This window comes from Herpailurus yagouaroundi, unplaced genomic scaffold, assembly GCF_014898765.1.
Source record: "Herpailurus yagouaroundi ecotype Mexico unplaced genomic scaffold, PumYag 160, whole genome shotgun sequence".
In the NCBI taxonomy this organism is placed as follows: Eukaryota; Metazoa; Chordata; class Mammalia; order Carnivora; family Felidae; genus Herpailurus; species Herpailurus yagouaroundi.
Window position 1 is genome coordinate 31582955 of NW_024412401.1, and position 26285 is coordinate 31609239.

At 45.4% G+C, this 26285-nt stretch overlaps 1 protein-coding gene across 10 annotated transcripts in view; it reads left to right on the forward strand.

Moving 5' to 3' along the window:
- Positions 1 to 287: 287 nt before the first annotated feature.
- Positions 288 to 26285, forward strand: part of ZNF462 (zinc finger protein 462) — a 140163-nt gene continuing 114165 nt past the window's right edge. For 3 of the 10 annotated variants that reach the window (XR_005792610.1, XR_005792611.1, XM_040481895.1), the window contains exon 1: positions 3264 to 3523. The gene's annotated coding sequence lies outside the window, so the exon portion shown is untranslated. Of the gene's footprint in view, positions 367 to 3261; positions 3524 to 4188; positions 4233 to 5056; positions 5716 to 26285 lie in introns of those variants that run through there. The other 7 variants (XR_005792612.1, XR_005792613.1, XM_040481897.1 and 4 more) reach the window with 6 other exon arrangements.

Genomic DNA, 26285 nt, shown 5'->3' on the forward strand with positions numbered 1-26285 from the left:
CTTTGCAGGAGTTTTGCAACAGTCGCCTCACGGCTTTGGGAAGTCAATTTGCTTCTAAACCAGAAGATGGTCTTCCAAAGGCTGTCCTGTATTTGGAATGGGAACTTAGCCTTTGTACCTTTCCCCCAATGTACCCACAGGAGAAGCCCGAAAGCCACCCATCGGTCTCTGGATCTCCTCGCTGCCTTTGTCCCTTCTAGACGTGGAGGCTTGGAGAGGAGGTTTAGTTTCCAAGGATTGGAGCGTTTGAAGGGCGGGGCCATCTCCAAGTCCATCTCCCCTTTTTGTCCTCTTCTCCTGGGACGGGAGGGAGGAGCCAGGTCCCCCCACGGCCGGTTCGGGAGCTCTCTGTCTCGGTCGCTGGAGGTGAGTCTGAAAGGGCGGCAGCCCGTTTAATTGTAGCGCAGGTTAATTTCTCGAGTTCACCGCAGTCGGTCAGCCAGCCGCTTCCCGGGTCTTTGCCAAGTGGGTTTATGAGGTCTGAGGCGTGTTGGGGCGCGCTCACATTCTCGCAAAAGGCTCCTCCCCAGGGCTCATTCCCCGACTGCGGGCAGCCCTTCGGTGCCCCAGGAGCCTTGGATTTCCTCTGACCTCGGCCGCTTCCTCCTCCCTCCCCACCGCCTGGTTCCGTGCGCCCCTGCCCCCGGGGAAGGGCGGCCCCCATCTTAGGACTTCCGACCCAAGCCAGCCCAGGAGGTACCTTCACGTCGAGGAAGGTTTTATCACAGCCTCCACAACCGTGCAGTAATAGGGGCTTTCAACCTGAAATACGATTGTTATTTTTCCGGTGCAGGGCTTGACAGAGAAAGTCAGCTTTTTATTAAAGACAAAGAGGTAAATTATCAGCTGGGGCACTGAAGGGACGGCGGAGACCTGGCGCGCTTCCTCTCGTCGCCACGAGGAATTTGTGGGGGAGCGGCTGCTGGCGCTCAGACACCCCTGGGGTCCCGGGGGAGGAGCTCGGGGCAGAAGGACTTCCCCAGGTCCCTCCGGGCACCTGGAAGGGGGGAGTCCTCCCAGTTCTGCACAAAGCCACGGGCATTTCAGTTCTGAGCAGCCTTACCTTCCTCCTCTCTCCTTTCTTCTTTCTCTTCTCTTTCTTTGACTCCAGTCTCCCTTTCGCCTCTGTGCTTTCTCCTCCTTGTTCTCCTCTCCCTACTTTTTCTCGTCCCTCTCCTCGCCCTCCCCCTCCTTTCTTCTCCACCGCACGCGTAGAGTGTCATTTATTTATTTATTTATCACCCCCGCCATCAACACCCTTTTAGGGCTCCCAAGCTTTTCAATGTGAGTGGGAGGAGAAAAGGGCAGGAAGTGTTGACGGCAAGGGGGTGAAATCGTGCCTCTGGGTGAGAGATTCTGCCCCGGAATAAACGATTGGGGAAAATCTTGGAAAATGCGGATTCGGATCTGTTTATGAAAGCCCGCTATCCGATGGGAACCAACTCCGCGCGCGTCTCCTCCTCCCCTTTATTGTATGGGTTTATGGGTATATCTTCCCGGACTGTTGTTTGGAAGGGGGGGGGGGGAGGGAGGTAGTATTAAAGAGGACAATCTGGCCCTGGATCTTCAACACCGCGCCTTCTCCACCGGATGCGCGCTCCCCAATGCAAAGGAATCCAGCAACATCCCCCAATTCAGACGCGGACAAAAGAAACTTTAATTAAGGTCTCTGCCCTGCGCGCTGTGTGTTTCTCTCTCCCGATGCTGGTGATGTCCAACTCGGGGATGCGAGAAATAGAAATGGTACAACCAGCCCGTGCCCTTGAACTTCAATTGCTCCTGACTTGCTGTATTGATTTTTTTTTTTTATAGTGTAGGCACCCCCCTCCCCCCAATCAAATTAAAGCCTTAGGAGACATTCAACCTGGTGAAGGGTGAGGGGGAACCCATTCCTTTGCAAAAGAGATAGTTCAGAACGATTTGGGGAAAATTACACTAAATAAAAATTCAAGGTGTGAAAGCTTCATCTTGGTTCTCTTGTCTTCAACACCATGACACCTTATCATTAGAAGCGCTGATTGTTACTTTCCGAGCCTTTAGATGATCAGCCAGAAAGTGCAAACAACGCGGGGCTGGAGGGTGTAAAGTTATTTAAGTAGGCTTTTTTTTTTTTTTTTCCTTTTGGTGCGCCGTCAAAACATTTCACAAGTTAGGAAAATAAAGTGGTGGTTCCGAAGCTCGGAATGATGGGTTCTTTCCCTCCCCCATCCCCCCCTCTCCATATCAGAAAAGAAATAAAATGCACAATGAGCCTTTATTTCGGGGGAGAAGACTTCAAAATACGTGCCAGTAATGGACAATTTGAGCTTTTCACTGGAGATACTCACACCGCAAGCTGGAAAGGGATTAAAAAGCCCCACGTGGTTGATCTGGGTTTAGACTTGCAACCTCTAGTTCCCCATGTATGTTCTTTGCAAAGATTGGCCTCTAGATGGATGCGTGTGAGGGACTCTCTGGGGCCGGGGCTCGGCGCCTCGGGCTGGGCTGATGGTGGGAGAGCTATGAGCGGCCGGGCAGGGTCCTCACTGGGGGCTTCCTCTGCCGGCCAGGGCGGCCGGGCGCCTCCGGGACGCGAGCGCGCACGCCTCAGCCCGGCCGCCGCGCTCCTCGCACCGCCTTCTCCGCAGGTCTTTATTCATCTCATCTCCCTCTTCCCCTTCTCCTCCTCCTTTGCCTCCTTCTCCTCCTCTTCCTCCTCCTCCTCCACCACCACCACCACCACCTCCTCCTCCTCCGCCGCCGCCGCCGCCACCTCCTCTTGCATCTCACTGGCCTGGCTCTGTGTTGCTCTGAGTGACAAAGACAATGTCCCAGCCTTAACTTTGCAACCACCTTGCCTCCTTCTGGGGTTCGGCGGGGGGGAGGGGGGACAGCAGCCGCAGCCTCAGCATCTCCTCCAGCTTCTCCTTCTGCTCTTCTCCAGCTCTTGGATAATTCTTTCCTTACTCCCCCCCCGCCCCCCACCAGCTCTTTTCCTCATTTCTTTCTTGCTTTCTTTTTTCTTCCCGTCTCCTGCACGTTGTTGTTGTTATTAGAAAGGCTTCGCGCACCCCCTGGTGCTCCGGCGTTTTGTGTGGCAGGAGAAGATTGTCTTCCTTCTCTCTTTCTGTCTTGCTTTCTCTCTCCCTCTGGTTGCTCATTATTCAGAGAGAGACACAGAGGGAGGGAGAGAGAGAGCGCGCGAGGGAGAGGGAGGAGAGGAGAGAGAAGAGGAGAGAGGGGAGAGAGAGAGAGAGAGAGAGAGAGAGAGAGAGAGTGAGAGGGAGAGGGAGGGAGGGAGAGAGAGGGAGAGGGAGAGAGAGACGGATATCTCAGGTCATCTGCAGCTGCAGCGAGTCTGAGGAGCCGAGGAAGGCAGGGAAGATGGCGATCCTCCATTGCTGAGACCCGGCAGAAGCACATGAGACTCCCAAACAACTTCCACAACAATAACCCGAGCAGGAAGAGGAGAAAGAGAAAGAGGATAAGGAGGCGGTGGGGCTGGAGAACCCGAAACACCTCCCGGCGCCGGGACGCTTCTTCTGTAAGTTACTGCAATTAACAACCACCTCGGGGTGGTCCGAGTGCTCCGGGGAGGAGAGCGCGGGGCGGTGGAGGCACAAACGCGCTCATTCATTCGGCCAAGGAGGGTTGGTGGAGCGGGGAGGAGAGGAAGTCCCCTGCATGGACTGGCTGTTGGAAGAGAAGAAGCGAGCGAGAAGAGGAGGAGGAGGAGGAGGAGGAGGAGGAGGAGGAGGGGGAGGAGGGAGAGCAGGAGGGGGAGGAGGAAGAAGAGGAGGAGGAGAAGCGAGGGAGGAAGAGGAGGAGGAGAAGGTGGTGGTGGTGGTGGCAGTGGAGGTGGCTGTGCTTTTCCTGCTGGCTGCTCCTTCTGCTGGGGGGAGCGGAGCGCTGTGGCTTAATTAATTTCGTGTAGTTCTATGGAGAGAAGAGAAAATGAAAGATGAGTGAGAAGAGGGCTGGAGGCTTAGGACGGATGCTCCGAGTGTGGGGACAGGAGTAGGGACAGAGAGGGGGGCGGAGGGCGGGAGTCCAGGGGACCAGAGCCGAGAGCCGAGAGCCGAGAGCCGGAGGGAGTGAGCGAGGGGCAGAGGAGGGAGCGCTCTGAGCCGCCCCGACCTGCACGGGTTGACCTCTTTCTTTCTCTGTCCCTCTCCTTCCTTTCCCCCTCTCTGTCTGCCTGTCCCCAAGCCCGATGGCAAAGCCGTGCGGATTGGCACCCCCCTCTTCCTCAGGTATTTGGCTCTCTCCTCTCTCTCTCTCTCTCTGTCTCTCCCCGAAGTTGGGATGCGGGGTCGGGATGTGTCGGGGGGTGGCTGCTGCCGCTGCTGGTGCTGCTGGTGAGGAGAGAGGCGAGGCGCGGGGGGCACGGGCCGGGTGGGGGTCGCAGGTTCAGGAGCAGCTGAGGAGCTGTCTCCAGGCTGGGGGTTCAGAAGCGTCTGGTGCAGGAGGACAACGGTTTCTGGAGAGGAGAAGCCATTACACACGCTTGGCTCTCTGAGGAAGGGAGAAAAGAAGGCAGGGGCCTGGGGGTCGCCTCACTCCTGGTGCAGTTCCCAGGGGTCTGCCCTCCTTCCAGGCGCGAGGGGAAGCCGCAGCCGCCCCCCATTGGAGCAGCCCCTCTCTTTCCCTTTCTTTATCTCCCTGTCCTCCATTTGCAAGCTGTCTGCTTTGGTTCCAGTCCAGACTCCAAAACACAAAGCTCCTTCTCACGTTCATTCTCCAGGCTTTTCACCATTCCTGAAGGAACCCTCATTTTCTTTTCATTGTAGCTTCTAACCTACAGAGAGGGAGGGAGGCTGCCTGGAGTTCCTTTTATATTCCTCCTCTACCCAAAGGGGGAAAAAAAAGTTTTATTTTTAAGCACGCGTCTGGGATGGGAAAAGACCAACCAGTTGGGGCTTTCTCCCAGGGCTCCCGGGGGTTGTGTCTGAGTGTCTGTGTTGGTTGTTTGGTTTGCTTTGGTTTTGTTTCTGGAGGTGGCTTGCAGGTTTTTGGAGGAAGCGACTAGTTTGGTTGAGAGCTGGGAACTGAGTCAGGTAAGCCGTGTCATGTTGTAACTCCACCAGAAAATGGAGGAGAGCGGGTTTCCAGGAGACAAAGCTGAGATGAGAAGTGTTTATAAAATTATGGATGTCTCCATTTTGAAGCTCTGTTGGTGATGGCTGGAGGAGGAGGCTTGCCTGCCTACTCCTTCTTTTCCAGGGTGGAATCTTGTGGTGGTTCCTCACCATCTATTCATTATGTGAGGAAATGAGGGACTTGTAAGGGCTGCTCAGATTTTTCTCCCACCAAAGGAGTGCTTTCACAAGTTATTGAGGCGTTTGTTTCCATTTTAAAGTAAACTTTGGAAATTTTTTTTTCTTCTTTGGAGTGGACCTGAAGGGTTTTGACCTCCTTCAGGAAAGGCAAAGCAAAACCTTAGACATTTTCCACCGAGGTCTTCCCACAACTTTCAGCTGCTCCAGGTCTCCTGAAAGTCACCAGGAAATGTTATTTCCTCATTGTGAAGATGGTGGTGGCCCTCAGCTGAGATTTGGGAGTTCTGGGGCTTGGTTATCATCATGTTTTGATGCATTGCAAGACTTTATTGTCTGGTTTGGGCTGATTTCTGCAAAAAGGGACAACAACAACAACAACAAATCCTGCAAGATCTCAGAGGAACTAACTCTAGGACTGACTGACACCAGTTTCTCCAGAGTCCACATTTCTCTTCAGGTTGTTCCATTTGTGTCTAAGGCCTTCTTTTAGTTCCTTTGTTTTCCCCCTTCCCTGTCATTCTGCTCTTTTTTTCTGTGTTCTCAAGTACTGTAAGTCTTCACAAATATCAGATGTCTTCTTAACAATGTCACTATGGAAACAAATTTTTAAGATATTTTGTCTGTTGAGAAAACCTTGTGTCCAGGTATCTTCACCTTTTTAACTGGGAAGAATTTAGTAGTCTTCTAGGAAGACATTTTGTGAGGATGATTTGAAGGAAGGACCCAGTCCTACCCCAGTCCACACACATTGACTGGAGCTCTTCACAGATTAGTTCTAGACAATGTATGTAATTGATCCCAGTAAAGAACAAAATCCTGAAATGCTTGAGGAATTTATAAAAGCCAACCATGGAGATGTTGCTTTACCATTAGGTAAGGTAGCCATCTTGAGGATGAGGGAAGATGTTGGGAGAATTTTAGGTGGACTGTTGATGAGATAGGTGAGGAAGCCTCCACGTTGGAATGAAACCTTGGAGGAGATTCAGAACCAATTAATATATTGTAAGGAGGCTTGATTGGACCTTGTTTTCAACTAAGGGGAGACATAGAAAGGTACCAGCTTCAACAGAAATAAGGAACACATTTGCGAGCGACTTACACCAGCTCTTTTCTTGCTTTGCTTTCTCATTGTGTGTCAGATTTGTGTGTGTGTGTGTGTGTGTGTGTGTATGTGTGTGTCGAGTTCCTATGTCTCCAGTATTTCTGTGCATATTGAAGTGGTTTTAGATTCCAGATGTAATTATATTCTGTTGAGTAGCTGGTAGCAGTGTCATTCAGTAAAGGCACAGTGCTGTATATGACAACATCACATTTTTCAAACCAAACTGTTGTGTCATTAATTGAGGGTTATTGTTCTTCTGAGGAGTATGAAAGGAAAAGGAGAAATACATGGTTCTTTAGCTGATAATTGTCCATGGTCAATGAAGTAAAACCCTGTTTTTTGCAGACGAAGACGTATGGTTTTCAAGATTTTCAGTTGATGTGTGTGCTCATTTAAAAATACTTCTCTTCAGATCTCTGCTTCTTTATTAAAAACCTGGGCTTCTCCCAGAGCACTTGACAAATCTTACTTTTTGGAATCATGCCTTTTATTAATCAGTTTTGAATGTTGTCTTTTGATACCATTGCTTCTGCTCCTGAGTGGGACGTCATCAACGTTACACTTAAATTTGCTGTAATGTGTGTGTGTGGATGCTACTCGTTCCAACTCGGAAGCTCCAAGGCAGTGGAATAAAAAGAGTTATTTAGGAAAGTAATTACCAGGTAATTTTGCATCTAATTAACCACGTCTGTGTATGTAAACATAAATACATTGTAGGTTGATCTTGAAGCAAACTTCCATGATATCTTTGTTGTTGTTGTTGCTACCGGGACAGCCGGTTAATTACTTATTTTGGTGTGAAAAAAAATTTGACAAACTGGTTGCTAGTCTAGCACGTAGACTCACCACATGTTTTACTTTGTGACCAAATATTTTGGTGTCTTTACAGATAGTCTTAGAGTTGAGATTTCCTGGAGGGAAAAAATGAGGTATCTAAGAGGCATTTTGGAGTTTGAGAATAATGTTCTAACTGGTCACCTAAGAGACATGTTCATCCCTGATGCGCTTCATCAACATGGGAAGCACCTAATGTTAAAGATTCTTGCATTTTTCTAGGGCTACACGTTCGAAATGGGACAAGTATTTTGGATAAGGCGCTATGAGAGAAATACAGAGTGTCAAATTGAACATTTTTACTTGATGTCAAGGCTCAGAGATTTGTTTTGTTTTGTTTTGTTTTTGAGGCATCAAGTTGATGAGGCTCGTTATGCAAATTTTTTCCATGGCTCTAATATATCATAAAGAGAAATCATTCTGGAGAAATATGTGAGCTGTGAGGCACGTTGCCGTAGAAAAGATGCTCGTTGGATCTTTGTATTCCACAATTTTTCTCATGTTAGATTTATGTCCATCTAATTTATTGACCACATTCCCTGAGGACATGTTTTTTTCCACACCCCTTGGAGTTGGAAAGAACTTTGAGATAGAAAGAAAAAATATATATGCACATACACATATGTATCTGTGTGTGTGTGTGTGTGTGTGTGTGTGTGTGTGTGTGTGTGTATGTGTGTGTATCTTTCTAATGAGTCTTCTGGAAGACAGTAGGGGAAAAGAAAGCCAACCCTACTAATGGACTTTAGAGTCTTTGTGGTCAGTTTTCCTGAAAGAAAATAATGGCAAAATTGCCTTGGGACGAATTCTGCTTTCTGTATGTTGGAGTTTAATAGAGTCTAGTCTGTCTTAAATTCTTTCCTGGTGTTGAGAGTTCTTGGTTGAGGTAACCTTACTCATCTTCTTTGTGCTGTATGCCTTTATCAGACTTAGCGCTCACTGCCTCCTGGGACAGAACATGGACAAAGCTGTATTGAACGTTTCACGTTGAAAACTGGAGAACAGAGGTGCTATTTCACACTGCCACACTCACAAATTAGGAAATAATATAAAGGACGCATTCAGATTGCAAAGGCTCTGACATGGGTACACGATTGGATGATTGGTATGTGGAAATTAAGGAGATTCAAAAGAGGTGGAGGAAAATATTTCCAGGGTCCATCATTAGTGATAGTGAACTGGAAAAAAAAGTCAGCCTGTGTGTGTGTGTGTGTGTGTGTGTGTGTGTGTGTGTAAGTGTGAAGGCAAGTATCTTTTGAGGTTCACATACTTAAGAAGTTGGTGGCTTTGAGAGAAACATTAGCTGGCGTTGGTGACCTATTAATTGATTATGAGAAAATAGAGAGGAGAATAGATAATGCTAGGAGAAAATTCCTCTTGTGTGATATGCCAAGACATCTGGCAGATGTTATGTTGGGCCCTAAGGAATGGACAGTTTAATTTTAGCCCTTGCAAGGAAATGGGAAGTTCTGAGCTCTTTTAATAGCACAAGCCTTAGTTTGGGGAAGGTTGCTTAAAAAAATAGGAAAAGAAAAGAAAAGAAAAGAGGCATTTATTGTAATATTGAAGAATTCCAGGGAGCACCCAGATTAAGCCGAAGTTTGGGAGCAATGGACAAAAGTACTTTTCCCTAAGTAGAGATTAATATAAAAATCATTTAAAAGTTGGCTAACAGGTACACCGTAAATGGTGAATATTAAGAACGTCTAATTGAGAAGCTGGTTGTTTTGTGCCTCAGAGAGATCATCTATTTCAGATCTCCCCTTCCCCCTGCATTTTATTGAAGAGGAAACTGGCACAGAGACGTGCAGTGACTTGCCCAAGGTCAGAAGGTTCAGTTGTAACAAAGCCAGGCCCAGAACTCAGGTCGGCTGACTCCCAACCCAGTGCCCTTTCCACCACCCCCCTGCATATGATTGTAGCGGTTTGTGAAACACCAGCTCTCCTCTCCAGAGTGAAAGCCTCTGTGAGAAACTCTGTAATCAAACCCTAGTGGGGCAGGAGTATTGGTTTTTTTGTCAGTTGAATTTAACATGTTGGGGCTGAGCATGGTTTCATTCATAGAAGTAATACACTCCAGAGACCAATTTTGTTCATGGGACTTGCAGTTGAGTCGTAGATACTGGGTTCAGACTGTGCTTTTTCTTTTAATTGTCCTGCTCCCCACTATATAGTTCAGCCATCCAGGGCTTGGGAGTCCTTTTCAAATGCCCTTCTTTGGAGGTTTGTCTGGGTCTATTGCAACTTACAAAAGTGCCCACAATTGGACTCAGAGGATCTCTTTTGCAACATGGTACAGATAAATTGGCTTCTTTCAGAGATGCCATTTTGTAATACTGATGAATGGCCAAGAGAGTGAAATCCAGTCTAAAACAATACTGGTGATTTTCCAGTGTTCCGGACTCCTCCAAAAATTTGCCCTCCATGTATCTTCTTGGAGCCTGGTTCTCTCTTGCAGACCAGTGGCTAGCTATTTGCCATTCCCCCATGAAGTCATGGGGTCATCCTTAAAGCGAGTTTTTACCCAACATGGGGAACATTTAACCAGGGAGAGAGGGAGGGAGGGAGAGAGAGAGAGGGAGATAGGACAGTACTTTAGGAAGGGTGAAATGGGTTTGCACTTTTGATTCCTCTTGGACAAGTGAAAGTCATTTTGTGTAAAAAGAAGAGTGATGTTGGGGAGTTTCCGCATTTTCTAAGCTTCTTCCAAACGAAAGCATACGTTTTTAATCCAGGAGGCAGTCTGGAGGAGGTAGTGCTGGACGTGGACTTGTGGCAGAAACACAGAAACGCTATAAACAGTTGAACCTCAGCGTGGCACTCCTCCAAATGAGTTGACTGTCGAAAATAAAATGTTCCAGAAGAACTGGGAGAACAGGAAAGAAGCCGAAGCAGCATGGTTTGCATGCCAGTACTGAAGGAAGAAAAAAAAAGTTGGGGTTGGGGTTGAGGGGGGGGGGGCATTGGAGAGAAGAAGATAACCCCAGATCGAGCTGTCCCCTGGATTTATAAGACCCGGGAACAGAAGTTTCCAAGTGAAGGGAAATGGATTGTTATGAATGTAGACGGTATTTGCAGTTTACTAGGAAGCTCTTTTGAGTCTCTCGTCCCCTTGAACTTTGTCTCTGGAGAACTGCACACACTGATAAATGCAAAGTCAGTTGGAAGTGCTTTGGATTTACATTTTCTGCTTAGAAATACTATCGTAGGGGTGCCTGGGTGGTGCAGTCGGTTAAGCGTCCGACTTCAGCCAGGTCACGATCTCGCGGTCCGTGAGTTCGAGCCCCGCGTCGGGCTCTGGGCTGATGGCTCGGAGCCTGGAGCCTGTTTCCGATTCTGTGTCTCCCTCTCTCTCTGCCCCTCCCCCGTTCATGCTCTGTCTCTCTCTGTCCCAAAAATAAATAAACGTGGAAAAAAAAATTTTTTTTTAAATTAAAAAAAAAAAGACTATCGTAAAATTTGTCTCCTTTCTAAGGTCTCCTGTCCTTTTTGGTTGAAGCATACATACATCAGCTTTTTAGCCTTTGGATGTGTGACTTCAACTCAAAGTTGGTTTTTTTCAGGACTCGGAAAGACAGGAGGTAGGTAGAGTGATGCGGGGGAAGAGGATATAGGTATGGTCACCTGCAAATGCATTGCCTTTGGATTCTGGCGAGCAGCTTCCTTGGTGTCTTCAAAGCGTTCTTGCCTAATTCCTAGCTGGAGACATTTTTTCTTGAGTTATTCTTGGAGAGGAGGTTTCTTTTTGTGCCAGGTCATGGGTATTTTGATACTGATTTTTCCTTGCTTTCATGTGTTTGCTTGTTCAGTTCCCTGCATGCTGCTTCTGGATATTAATAAAATACTGCTGTGCCTGTCCACATCTTAGCCCCAACTTCATTCAAAGAACAGAGCCTACTCTTGGGGGTGTAGGGAAGGTTGGTGGGCACTGACTTATTTGTTCAAAAAATAAATCCTTGAAGATGAAGACGGCTTAATTCAGAAAGTTATTTGCCAAGCTTTTGCGGAGACTTTTTGCAAAGACCATGCAAAGAAAGTGGGGAAAATTCTACTAGGAACTGGTAGATCCTGATTAAAATGCGTTAGGATCACTTAGTAGGAAATTAAGCATTTGTCCAAGAGGAGTAAGCAAAGACTTACCTTTGGATTCATATTGGTTTGAGCACAAAAGGAGCTGGAGGCCCAGGCGAGACAACTGTGTCAGAAGTAATTAAGCCCGGGATTTGTGGAGAGGCTTATCTGCCACAGAGCCCAGCTGGGGAAGGCCAACCTCACTCCCTAAGCCCTCATCTGGCCAGTTGAACCAGAACAGGAGCTAAGGCCTTCACATTTTGGAATTTTTCTCTTCCCTGTTCAGATTTCAGAAGGTAAAGTTGCCATTTATTCATTTTTGCTCATGTCAGCTGAGGGCTTGCTTCTCTCTTGAGCTGGGAAATGCCAGAGGCAGGGGGGTGGGAGCCGATTCCCTCTGAGGGAACATTCTCCCTTTTAACACTACAAATGTGCCTATAACATTGTACTTATTACTCAGAAAATAATTGTGCAGTGGTACAATGTGGGATACTTGAAAGATGTTTGCTGCACAAAGGTTCCAATACTCACCTGCAGATTAAGAAATGGGTTTCTAAACCGTCTCATTTCTATTGCTAATGAAAAGCTTTGGAAGGCACCTGTGAATTAGAGCTCCAGCTGCTATCATGGTAGGGGAAGTTAGGCCTTGAAAGGATACACGGATTAGCCCGTCAGAAAAGCAAACAGTAGCATCAGCACAAGTAGAAAATAGACAGGGTTGTTAAGCTAACAGAAAAGTAGGCTAAAGCATTGCCATAATTATGTGGTGGAAATTTGCTGGGAAGGAGAGCCTGCTTGGACGGGAGAAGGAGAAGAAGAAGAGAGGCAGGGGAATGATTGACAGGTCGAAGTAGAAGAGGTCTGTCCACTGGGAAGAGCCTGCAGGAAGAAGAAAGGTATTGCTTTTAAGAAAACAGTAAAGCAAGTGGAAAAAGACCTTGTAATTTGGTACCTATTGCACGTGAAAAATGAAGACCAGTGCTCAGACCCAGTCTTTGGTCAGTTCTTACTGTTAAAAAGGAGAAAAAAAAAAAAAAAAAAAAGAATTGAACTTGGAAGACCATTTATGTGACTTCAGAAATCGGCCTTTCTGATAGAGGACAGATGGAAACTTGAAGGAACTGGTTAAGTGGGCCTAGGTGGAGATTTTCCTGGAAAAGGAACGAAGTAGAGAATAGAGCACAGCAGAAAACAGCTGCATTATTAATGGTCAGACCATGTGATAGTCCTCTCTAAACTTATCCATAGAGCTTCTCTACCGACGCTGTGAGTGCTAGAAGGAATGAAGAACAAAGACACGCTTCTTTCTGAGGGGAAAGGAACGGAGTGTGACAGTTACCTGCAGTCCAGCTTGGGATTAAGCTGTTTGCTGGAACCAGTCAATCCCAGAATGGTTAGTCTTCCTGATCCCTAATGACACCATCCCTCTGTGTTGTGACCAATTAGTCAAAAATTGCGTCTGAATCACCCGACCCAGATTGGACCTGGTCTAGGGTCCCTCGTGTGGGATAAAATTTGAACACTGGGCCAGAGACCGAAGATGGCCAGAAATAGATACCAGCCAGAGATTATGTAAGGATTTCAATAACAAGTACCTGTCACCCAGAACCTTTTTCTCTTCAGTGGTTTCTGTCTCATTTTGTCTTCTGTGGAGACTGTTAATTGGTATTGGATAATGATAGCTGGGAAGGGGATCTGCATGGAAGAGGCCATTTTGGTCTCAATGTCAGAGTTCAGCTGCGAGAACTTCTCCCCCTTCTGCTGTCAATTGAATATTATCACTTCTGGTACCGGGCAAGAATACCGTCTATAAAAGGAATAAATACAGGAAGTTCATCAAAAAATTCTGCCAGCCCCTCTGGAGTAAGAGTATCACACGGACCTTCCACAAAAATACTACTTCTCTGGAGCTAACTAAACCAGTTAGCATTTGTTTAACATTTCATATGAACCAGGGACTGTTCTTCTGGTAGAGAAAACTGAGGTTTGGGAGGTAAAGAAATTTACCCACGGTCGTGGAGCCAGGATCACACACGGGGGGCACTACCTTCTGGCCCTCAGCTTGTGGGAACTGGCCGTGGTTATTACTTAGGATGCTAATAGCTTATAATCCTGATGGTTTATCTCTTCCAGTTGCTTATGCCAGTAGTATATCCTGGTGTTCTGGAAGGGAAATTTGAGTATAATGGAAAATTAATTGTAATCTATTGGTTGATATGAGAGATATAACTTACTGTAATAGCTTGACAAAGTGTGTTTAACTAAAGAGTACCCTGTTTTTGTTCTGAGTTACAGAGGAGATGGTGAAAAACAGCAAGAGACCATGTATGAGGAAATTTAGAGAATGAATATTTTTAAGCTGTACTGTGTGAAGTTCAGAATTATAAAGTAGTTATACATGTGGATATTTAAAAAGGAACACCTACCTGTTATGGAAAAAAGATATACTGTGTGACTTTTGTTTTTTCTTCTTCTTCTTTTTAACATTTATTTATTTATTTTGAGAGAGAGAGAGAGAGAGAGAGAGAGAACAAGCAGAGGAGGGGCAGAGACAGAGGGAAAGAGAGAACCCAAGCAGGCTCTGCAGTGTCAGCACAGAGCCCGATGCAGGGCTTGATCTCATGAACTTTGAGATCAGGACCTGAGCTGAAATCAGGAGTCAGATGCTTAGCCGACTGACCTACCCATGCGCCCCTTTCTTTTTTTTTTCTTTTTTTCCTTTTCTTTTTTCTTTTCTTTTCTTTTTTCTTTTCTTTTCTTTCCTTTTCTTTTCTTTCCTTTTCTTCTCTTCTCTTTCCTTCTCTTCCCTCTTCCTTTTTTTTCTTTCCTTTCCTTTCCTTTTCTTTTTTTCTTTTCTTCTTTTCTTTCTTAAGTAAAGAAGGTATCATATTTTTTTTTCCTTCTTAGGGCCCCTTTTGGAAGTCTCAGTGCCTCTGGTTTACTGTAAGCATGAGACATGTTTCCAAAAGCCACGCAGACATTTGAAAGTTAGTTCCCCTGTCTGATGGTCATTTTTGGAAAATAGCACAGATACTCTTCAAAGCACGGGTGCTAATATCCCCTACGCCCTTTCATGATCACCATGTGCTCTATTTAGATCATGGAGACATGATGAATGTTTTGGTTTTTATTTGCCTCTCCCTGAAACATCACAGTATAGTAAGGAAGCTGCTGTTCATGGATGACCACAAATGCCCTTAACAGAGTAACAAGTTGTACTAAGGGAGCTGGAGCAGGTCCAAATATCCCGAAGATATCCAGGACAGTAGCTTCCCTGTAAGACAGGCGGTTGGGCATTAATTGCTGAGTAGACTCTTTAACCTCAGAGCAACTAGTGGTGGTTTTACAAAGTTTTAACTTTGCTATGGATCTGTTTAGATGATCTCCTCTTCCCAACTGACTTCACCCAAAACCTTTGTAGAAGGGTAAGCATGTGTCCTGTTTGTAAAGTGTACTGAGGAGGCCAGAGAGTCACCCATTTTTTCACCTGTCACCCATATCATTTACCAAACTTAACAAAACCATTGTTTTCTTAGATAAAGGCCCTTAACGGGGAGGGGGGGGGGGGAAGCCTCAGGAAAAAAAAAAAAATGACATAGTTGAAGAGAGTAACACTGAGCTATATACCAAAGCATGTGGTTCTCCAGCTGGGGAATTTCTGATTTAAGAGCCTTAGGTAGCATCTGCTGTGACCTTAATCAGTAGTGGCCAGCCCTCTAAGATGCTCCCTCAGACCAGCTTGTCTCAAAGACCAGTTCTTAACATGTGTCTCCGATTTTCCTCTTGATTCTTTGAAGAGAAATCTACCCAGGTTACCCTCAGGAGCTTTGCAGAAAGTGAAGGTGAACTGAGTCAACCAATCTTTGTGGGCGCAGTGGTGTCCAGTTGGGAGTAGGACTCTGTATTGGGAGAATACACTCAACGTGAGAGTCAGGGTGGGAGAGGGCATGTTCAGGGAGGTAAGTGTTTAAAGTCTATGGATTTCGGCTTGGTGGAGGAATCTTCCATTCTATTGAAAACAAAAGGAAACCTCTTCAAAGGCAGATTCCACCGTAATGTGAAAAAGCACATTGCCGTCACCACATGAAATGGCACGCATTTAGGAAAGCAGAGTTGGATGCTTCCCATGCGTGGAAGTTCTCATCCTTGGTGCCATCTTCTCCTGGGGCTTTGCCCCTAATTAGTAGTTTTGGGAGGCTGAGAAGCGACTTGGTATTGAAGGACAAATGGCACCTGTCCCTGACATTCATCCCTACTCCTTGGTTGACTCAAGTGTCTGAGTAGCTCACCCATTCTTTTTCTGACCGGTGGCTGGAGCTTGTTAATAATGAAGGAACATCACCCATAGGTCCTGAAATTAGCAAGTGTTACATGTTATGTGATTATTAGGGGAAAAACAAGATAATCTAGTCAGTGGGCTTAATTAGGTTGTGATTGCCCAATTGCTGCTTCATGATAATTATATTCATAACCCCGTTTCTAGACGTCAACTACAATTATCAAAATTGACCCTAGCACAGGTAAGTGTTAGCGATCTTATTTGAAGCAGCTACTGAACGGTGAATTTCCAATGTTTCCCAGGTGTTCCTCTGTGTTCCTTCTCCCCCTTCTTGCCACCTTCCCATCATCTTTTCTCCATTTTAGTAGAAAGACTGGTGGTAACTTTATTTTGCCCGTGACCATGCACATCTTGTAGCTAGTGTTGATGCCTACAGAAAGATACTTAACGTTTTTAAGAGTCAACTAGGACAGTACAACATTAATACAATACCTCAGCAAATAGGAATCTTGAAACATAAAAATCCAAAACTGGCTAGGTTATTTTTTCTTAGCACATGACACCTGTTCAGTAGATTTAATGTGATTCATTTGAACAGAGCCTTTACTTTATAAGGTGTAGTCCTAAAATGAAAAACAGTCATCCATGTTGAAGATACTGTCTTCTCAACGTGATCATTAAGGTCTGAGGAACAGAGTGAGAACTTCTAACTTTCTGTTATCCACACCCTCCTATCCCCCAAATTCATGACATTTGCTGCTAGAGTTATTCTAATAGAGAAAGAACATGTCATTGTTGGGGACTTTATTTCCTGTTTATCTCTCTAATGAAGGCAATGATTTCTAGGAAATACAAACAACAACCTGTATCAGAAGTGGGTATGTCAGTGTGCACCATGAATCACTGGGACAGATTGTCACTTGGCAGCTTTCCCTTTCTGACATGCAGTTATATGAAAAAATAATGCACTGAACATTTGCACACCATGGCTAAACTTGAGTGCAGTTGAACTGTCTGAACAACTTAGGATTTGGTTACTCTATATTTGGGTGTGTGTGTGCATGTGTGTTTATATATATATATATATATATATATATAATATATATATGTTATGTAAATGTATATGTATATATTCTCTCTGGGAGAAGGAGCTTATTTTTTGCTGAAACATTAGGAGTACAAATTTTTCAGAATTTCTGGGTGAACATGAAGTTCTTTGTGCTGGGGTCTTCATTAAGAACGTGGTGTGGGGACGCCTGGGTGGCTCAGTTGGTTATGTGTCTGGCTTTGGCTCAGGTCACGATCTCACAGTTAGTGAGTTCGAGCCCTGCATAGGGCTCTCCGCTGTCAGTGTGGAGCTGGCTTTGGATCCTCTGTCCCCCTCTGTCTGTCCCTCCCCTGCGAGCATGCTCTCTCTCTCAAAAATAAGTGAAACATTGAAAAAAAGAAGAAGAAAGTAGTGTGTAGCACATAGAGCATACTTTTTGGGACTGCACAAGCACGGGATGAAGTTTGTCTCTGTCCCTTCCTAGCTGTGTGACCTTGAATAAGTCACTTAACCTCTCTGTTCCCGTGATTTCCTACCCAATCAAAGGGAGATAATGGTATGAATCTGTAGAACTGACATAAGGACTAAAATATTATGTGTATAATAAGGATCCCGGTTCATAATGGGCACTTGAAAAATGATAGCTTCTTCCTTCCTTACTGATAGAGAAGATGGGGTAGAGATCTCCCAGGGCTTTGCCAGATGTGAATTGTTTTGTCCTTGGTCTTAAACTCCATTTTTTGAGTCCCTCCTGATTAACTTTGTGCCATGTCTTGCCTTAACTGATGAACGGTCTCACTGCTGTTGTGCATTCGCAGGGAGACTGGCCAGATTGGGAGCCTCTGGTCTGCCTGACTGTGGACCCTGCAGTGCTCCCTATCTGTATTGGGGTCTTCAGTAGGGATTTGTAAACTACCTGAGGATGATGCCATATCCTCTGGGAATAGTGCATTTTCTTGGTAACAGACTGTCCAAACCTTGCAGAGGTATATTCCCTGAAATGTTGTGGGAGAACAGCTTTTAATCAACATGAACTTTCTTGAGCATTTTGGAAGAAAGATGTTATTACTGCTCCTATAGTTTGGCATCATATCTGGCAAAAATGATTTGTCTGAGAAAGCTGAGTTTATTGCAAGGAAAATAGTGGCTATGGATGCCTCTCTGTAGCTTTACTCGTTCGCCCTGAGCCACTTTGAGGACTGTCCCGTGGCCTTGCTGAAAATCGCTTTGGTCTTCTCTCTGTGCAAATGTATATTTTTTTATTTTTTTAAAATGTTTACCTATTTCTGAGACAGAGAGAGACAGAGCATGAGTGGGGGAGGGGCAGAGAGAGAGAGGGAGACACAGAATCCAAAGCAGGCTCCAGGCTCCGAGCCATCAGCACAGACCCTGACACGGGGCCCGAACCCACAAACCATGAGATGACCTGAGCCAAAGTCAGTTGCTCAACCGACTGAGCCACCCAGGCGCTCCTCAAATGTTTATTTTAGTAATAGTCCATGTCTACTTGGTCTTACTAATGTACTGTAATATCAGATGCTTTGAGATCTTGGGCAAGGAGGCTAATTTTAGAGTGCCTGAAGGGTAGATGATATTTCAAAATGTAGAATGGTAGGGCCTAACAGGACTTACCTGAACTCATTTGCTCCAAATCAGAAGAACACTATTGGTGGCCTCCGTGGTGACAGCATGGTGGTTGGTGACAGTGGTAGAAGAAGTAGAGAATATTTAAAAAAATGATTTTTAATGTTTATTCATTTTTGAGAGAGAGAGACAGACAAGAGAGCGAGTGGGGGGGGGTGGGGCAGAGAGAGAAGGAGGCACAGAATCCAAAGCAGACTCCAGGCTCTGAGCTGTCAGCACAGAACCCAACATGGGGCTTGAACCTACAATAGTGAGATTGTGACCTGAGCTGAAGTCAGACACTTAACCGACTGAGCCACCCAGGCGCCCCAGAAGTGAAGAACATTTAAGTGGTTCTTTGGTGAAAGCAGTGTAGGGACTTTTCACCTTTAAAAGCAAATTAACCTGTGAAGATTTATTTATATATCTTATTAAAAACTTTTTACATTTCAAGAACTTCCAGGGAGACAAGGGTGTCAATGGACTATTTTTTTAATTATAAAAAATTTATACTTGCCACTTTAAAATAGTCTCCAGAGATGTTTAAGGAGAGAAGAAGAGACCATGCATTTATTTACTGGTGTTCAGATCTCTAGAATGACCTCAAGTGAGAGATTTGGGGTCTCAGAGTGTGGACCCCCAAATTACCAGGGTGGTGGTGTAGCTGTGGGGTGTGGTGCCGGTGATAATAATATGGAATGCCCTCAAGAATATAAGACATGGGAGAAACAGTAGGAGCTGAAACCAGGACTTCTTAGGATGCCTGGAAATCGGGGAGTGGAAAGATTTCTCCAATTTCCTTGGGATTTGGTAAGGGCTATATTTGGGAATGCCGCCTTCACATGTGCTCGGTTCTTTACAACTGGTAAGGCCCTTACTTATCTGGGACTACAGAGTAGTAGAAAAGTGATTGATTTAACTTGGGTCGAGCTCCTAATTTGCTCCTAGCCTCCAGCTTATCTTTAAAAATGGCATTCCCTCTGGGGCGAAGGCTAAGAGGCATAATGTATGTAAAGCACCCAGCACCCTGCCAGGTACCCAATAAATGGCCACCTCTGCAGTTCATTTGCAGTGATCAATTAGTGGCCATCCAGTGCCACTGGTGCAGATGGCTTGCTCCTTGCCATTCATCTGCCGCCTGGCTCTGCACGCCTAGTTAGCAGTTGTGGGATGATAGAGAGTTGGGAAGAATGTAATGTCCTCACTGGCATACCACGTGTTTTATAGGTGCTCTTGTATTTAAGAAACGTGTGTCCATCCGTCTCTCCGTTCGTCAAACATTTATTGAGCACCTTTGGAGTGCCTCGGCACGCCTTCGGTATGCCTGGGTGGTCAAACGCAGGGGGTGGTGTGGGATCTCGCTGTCAGTTGTGTTGGGTTCTTTCTTTTGGTAATTGAGGTGATTATGATGGAGATGGTGTCCTTAGCCACCTTTAAATAGCTTGGAGCCAGGGGCTGGTGAACTGTGGCTTTAGCCAGTGGGAAATGGATTCCTGTTTAGATGCTTGCATTTTGGAGTCTTTGTGTGTATATATTTACAATATAATTTGCTAACCGTGTAGTCCTTGCTGCCGGGGTACGTAATCTGGCAGGCCATTTAAATATTTACTCCAAAATATCTTGTTCTCTGTTGGTGTGAAGTAGAGTTTCCAGATATTTTTAGGTCATTTTCATCTTAGCAACCCTGTTGGAGATGAACCAGACACACTGCTGCAAACTGTCCCCACATTTTGATAGAATTTAATAAAGTAAAGTTTAATGGTTTGGTCCCAAGAGGCAAACAGACCATCTGGTTAGCAGAAGGTTAGGTCGAGTACTGCATGGCTGCTGGGAGGGCCACGGACCAGCCCCGATGCACTGGTAATATGTCCAGTTGCTGAATGCATTAAGCATTGAAATGGTGCTTTCGCGTCTGCCGAGCCAGCAGTTCTGTTACCACCGCTGTGACGCAGGAGATAATTCAGCTGGGCAAGCGGCAGCATGGGGGTGGATCTACAGTACAGGATGTGTAATGTCAACATGAAGGATTGGAGCTGGCAGAAGGCAGGGAAGCACTCATTTCATGCCAGTGCAGGAAGCCTAGGGAGATGCTTCCCACCCCCTTGCATCTTGTCCTCTTCTGGAGCTTTCACATTACGTGTTAAATGATTACCTTGTGCATGGTCCATGGCAAAACTTCAGCTGATTCTCTGCCTCCTTTGGAACCTGTCAGCATAAACAGAGTGAACCACATTCCACACGCATGTAGGGCGGGCAAAGGCAAGAGTTAGCTGCACAGACTGGGAGGAGGAGAAAGGGCTTCGTGAGGCAGGAGCATCTTTGTGCTTGAGATGGAATCCCATCGTCTGGCCCTTTGCGCTCCGATTTGAGACCGGCCATCCGTTCAAAGGCTACAATCATCTCAGAACATTGGGCTGCAGCTGTAGTCCGTAGAAGGCTGCAGAAAGGTTCCAGTGATTCTGCAGAAGCTTAGCAATTACATAATTGCTGTGTAACTGGAGGGAGCCATCAGGACTGTCTAGTTCCCCTGGAAAGAAAGCTTCTACAATTTGAGCGATAGATTATTTTCCCTTGTTAAACCTGAAAGCAGATGAGCAAGGACATCAAGCCACCAGGCTGGAACTGGGTCCCGTCACTGGCTTGAGAGAGGAGGACGGTCCAAGTACACTTGGCTGGACACTCAGTGGACTTCACAGCTGTGTTAAAGGCAGAGAGAGAGAGAGGGAGGGAGGGAGAGAGCGAGAGAGCGAGCACAGGATTCACCGGGTCTTGGAAAAGTGGATTCTTGTACCAGTCAAACACAGTATCTCACTTGTTTCTCATCTGTAAGACTACATTTTGTATGCATTCAAGGCATGGAGTATTCCAGAGCTGTCCTAGGAATGGGACCAGTGGAGCTGCACTTCATCACCAAGAGCCCTCTCAAGTTCTGTGCCTGCCCTGGAGGATTTTCGCAGCCTCTCTTTGAGTGAGGCACTTGCCTCAGACGCCGATCAGCGGAAGAGCAGCAGGGCCAGACTCTCATCAGATGGTCCTAAATGCTGGGATCCTCTCCACATCAACCCCTGGTAGCGCCTCAGCAGCCCTGGTGGCCGAAACAGACTGGACACTTTGTCTGTGGAGACCTCACAGCACAGGAATGAATTCCTTCTTTCAGCTACCTGACCACTTGTTTTCCATAGTTGAGAAAATTTGGAGGTGGGGCTGGTTAAATGTAGGCATGAGGGCCGCCCTACACCAGAGAGAAGCCCAGGCTCCGTTTCATCAGATACGAAACAGTCGTCTAAAATTAGCCGCATCTCCTAACCCAAGTGTGGACTTCATGTTTGTTTATGTTAAGTAGCTCTGGATGTCAGCAGCCCTGCCTTTCTGGTGTCGGATTTGAGCTGCTGCTGGGGTAGAGAGTGGTTGTCGGACTACATTTTATTAATGGCTTTAAGTTGGGCCTTTGATCGCTACGATACTCATCTCTCGATTGAAATGTGTTTGTAGTCAGAACTTCGTATAGGGCAAATAAAACATTTTGGCTCCTTTGTGAGTTAAAAGGAATGGCCAGCAGGCACTGTAAGGAGTTGGACCTCCAAGGTGGATTGGGTCCACAGATTCCTAGACCTTTTACCTTTAGACCTGCTTTACTCTTCACCTCCTGGGTGTAACTCTGAGGTTGGTGGACGCACATAGTCTCTTTTAGAATTTTGATTCCTATGAAACTGTGTTGGTGGGTTTTCAAGGAGCCAGGCTGTCTCAGCAGTGAGCTTTTATTTTGTAGCAATCTGGAGGGGGGCATAGGATCACCCATGGTGACCCTTTCCTGCGTCATTCCAGACAGGCCTTGGCATGCTCCAGCAGATGAGTAAGGGTGAGGGCAATTGGCAGGAGGACCCGCTGAGTTCATCTTGCTTCGTATCTTAGAAACTGGCCTGACCTTGTTCCATCTTCGGTGTTTGGGCACTCTGAGAAACACTGGACCATCTTTCAAGAGTCCTGGAGATTGTGCTGGGAGCAGCATGCTCTCATGCGAGGAGGGAACACTTGACTTGTGCAGAGACCACATGTAAGGGAACCCTTTGGTATCAGTGTTGGGAAGCCTGTGAAGACCTTGGCAGTGAGGGCCAGGATACGTAGTAGAAAGAACATAGACCTCAGAGCCAGCGAGTAGCTGGGTGACCCTGAGCGAATGATTTCATCTTCGATCTTCAGTTTTCTTATCTGGGGCAAAGGAAAAAAAAAAAGTCTACTGTGTAAGCTTCACATGGGGGATAAATGAGATTGCGAATGTAAATCTCTGGTGTGGAGCCCAATGTATACTGAGCACATAAAAAAATACTAATTCCTTTTTCTCCCATCCTTAAGTTTTCATAAAACACTTATAGGCAGAGCACTGTTGGCAGTGACTGTTCAGGAGTCAGAATACACTTGAGTCCGCATGAAATCCCTGTTAGGGGGCTTGTATTGGTGGACTGATAAACATTTAACATCTTGGCTTTAGGGGCTGGAGCAGTAGCTTTTACTACATGACGACTTGTAAAAGGCAGTGTGTTCCTGTATGAAACATAACTTCAAAATCTGGCAGATGAGGGGGAAAAGTACCTTAACTTCTGTTTACACTATCTTGAACATTCTGTAGTAGATTAGTATTAAGTTCCTTAGATGAGGTTCTATTTTTGTTTTTTGTTGTTGTTTTGACGATGGTTACACAACTAACTCCTTTAAAAGAAAAACCTGACATTTCCCAAGAATGGCACAGATGGGAGATGGTTGGGTGTCCGGAATCCAATAGACAAATTAATGACCCTCACAGCCTCTTCTTGTTGACCTCTATCCCAGTGTGCCATTCCTTATGTTGGTGTTCCATGAAGCCTTATTGACTGTTTTCAGGGGAAAAGTTAAAATTTAGCCAAATCGACTTTGAAGGCCAACCACTGGTTTCTCTTGATCAGTTACTGAACAGGACTAGACTAGAAGCTACAGAAAGGCAGGCCCAGCGGCCCAGCATCTGTCCTCTTCATCTGTATCATCAGTGCCTTGCACAGCACCTGGGGCAGGTGCACGGTCAATAAGTGATAGGGTCGGGGAACCAAATCCAGCATTTTTTCAAAAGTTATTGTTCCTAAATTCTTGTTCCCTAATTACACTTCAATTTTTTAAAGACAGAATGGTACCTCTTAGTACCTCTTAGTTTCTTCTAAATAATGATTGCTACTACAGATATCACTAGTATAAAATACCATTCAACGTTAGTAAATGGAGATTTGGCTTTGACAGTTTAATTTAAAAATTAGAGTTAATGTAAGTTCTTAATCAAGGGAAACTGCCCAGCTCTGTAATCCACATTAAATGGATTTTGGATTTAAGAATGACTAGATTGCAATCTAGGGTAAAGAAACTGAGGAGACTTTGGGTGTTGGTGTTTTGCGAAGGATACTAATTTGAGGGTGACGGTTGACTAGTATGATCCTGAATGACTCTTCAGGGGCACTGTAAAGTTAGATTTTGGAGGATTGAGTCTGAGACATTGAGAGGAAAAAGTCAAATTCAAGAATACTTAAAGACTCAAGGTCGGGGGTTCTGGAGGAATCTCATTTGTAGATTTATATGAAAAAGGAAGACCAACCTTTTCCCAAGACTTAATTTGACCTATTAAGTCTATATGGATTGTGGCATGTTTTTCATGGGATAGATTGATGGTATGGAAACCTTAAGGAATACTGAAAAAAATGCTAGAGAAAGAAGAACATGGAGTGTTTCGTGTCAGTTTAACATAACTGGAAGAATGAAGCCATGGAACCAGGACGATAGTCATGTTTTTTGAAGATGGCCAAGTAGGTTCAGAAAACATGCTTCTCCACCTTTGACTTCAGTTCTTGAACATTCCAGTGTAATGATTTAGACCATTCAAAGTCTAGTATGTGCAGAAGCCTTCTAGGTATGAGGTGACCTTGCAGAATTAAAGAAACCCACAGACCCTGTTAGTTCCAACCTCACCGAAGGACATATTCTGAAGAGCCAGCTCATTAAGCAAGCTTTTGAAGGGTGTGCGCTGCAGAGCAGTTTCCTGTTATTTGGTTAATGGTTGACCTAGTTCTATTGCCATATGCTTCCTGGAACGCATTCTAATATAAAGTATGTGTTAAAGCAAGACTAGGATAATAGCAGGAAAGTCAAAAGCTTCTGAAGCAGAGACCATATTAATGCTGGGCCAGTGAGGGCAGGATGGTGTATGGGTGGAAAATGAACAGACTTTTCTCTTCATGGTCCTGTTTACTAATTCTTACTGTAGTCCTCACATATCACCCCACTGCATTCCAAGGAGTTGCCTTTTCCCAGAGTACCTTGTGCCTATAACCAGCATTGCTCGTTCATTTCTTGCGCGTGCTAGGCCCAGGTAGATGTTGAAGTACCCTGAGTGAAATTACTATTGCAAGGAAAGATTAGATTAGATCTGGCTAATGGCAGGTGATTTTGTTTTTGTATTATTATTTTTGTATTGCCAACAAGGGATTAGTAAATCTTTTTGTCTGAAGTTTGGATGGAGTCCAGAGGCTAAGACTGAGACTCCTTTGATTTATTTATCATTTTACCTGGAATCAGCAGCCTTGGCTGTTCATTTAGATGAACAGGAGAGTCCACGCGATCATGAGGGCTGCTGAGCAAACTTCGCACCAGACACACATGTTTGTTTTAACAGCTTCAGAATGTGAAGAATCTGTGGGTCTTGTCTGCTAATTGCTGGGTATTTGGGTGGTGGTAGAGGAAGCTGTTCTCTTCACTGCACATAAGGAAAATGCTTGAGGAGCCACAAGTGTTTGGGGTGGGGTGGGGTGGGATAGGGTAGACAGTTCCTTTTAAATTTGCTTCTTTGAATCACCATAATTGTAGAATGGGACAATGATTCCTAAATCAGGCTGATGTTCAGAATCATTCTGAGAACTTGGAAACAAAAAGGAGGTTATTAAAAATAGATTTTTAGGTTCTACCACAGGAGAGGGATTCAGTAGGTCTAGGGTGGGACCCTAGAATGTGTATTCTTAGAAGCCTGATTTAGGAACCACTGGTCTTGGGAATTCAGTATCATTAGGCAGGCAAGGGAGGAGGAAGGAGCTACTGTGCTTTAATGTCTCATATGCAGGAAGGAGGAAAAGGAAAAGAGATGCTGTCAGAACTTGATATTTGTAGCTGCTAATAATTTGAGCTATGGAATAGGCTTTCGTCTTCTCTTCCCCAGGAATTCAGTACCTCCAGGGCACCTTAAGGGTACTGTATACTAAGTGATTTAGGTTTGGGAAATGTCATCGCAGTGGCATGCTGCTTCCTGTGCTCCACCCCCATCACCGTCCTCTGCTGCCTCGTCCTCTTCCTCCCACCATGGAGACACTGTTAGCAGTGTATCTGTCATTCATCAATTAAATTGGACGGAGTTTTTTCATATTATTACCTTTGGCTGAAACAAAGGGACGTTACATTATGTTGATTTCTGTATACAAAGATATTACTACCGATCCACCCAAATTGCTTCTGCTGCATCGTCATCTTCTTTTTCTTCCTCCTCCTCCTCCTCCTCCTTCTTCTTCTCCCTCTTCTTCTGTTAACAATAAAGAGATGCACAAGTTGACTGTGGACTTGCTCTGTATTGCTGCCCACCTGGCCTGGTTTGAAGCCATTGCCTCTGATACTGGGCCATAGCTAAATAATCCATTTGTGAATCAGAACGATCTCGACTTCACCCTGATTGGGGTCTAATAGTGTGCCTGATAAATAGTTGGTCTTCATTGCATAGTTAGTGGTTGAATGAATGACTCAACCAGCTAAGTAAACATTGCCCCCAAGAGATAAGAAGTAACTTGGAAAGAAAAAGATTCTGCTTCAAAGCAATGTGTGTGGTCAACGTTACCCTTTTTAGGATGTTTTCTGCATTAATCTCAACAAAAAGGAAAATGACCCTGTTTTAAAGTTTGATGGATTAGACACTTTGGCTTCCTGAGTAAATGCAGGGCAGTTATTTCTTTTCTTTCTGTGTTCTCTATCCCCCAAAACAACTGTCACCACTACTACCACAAAAAATCCCGGCAC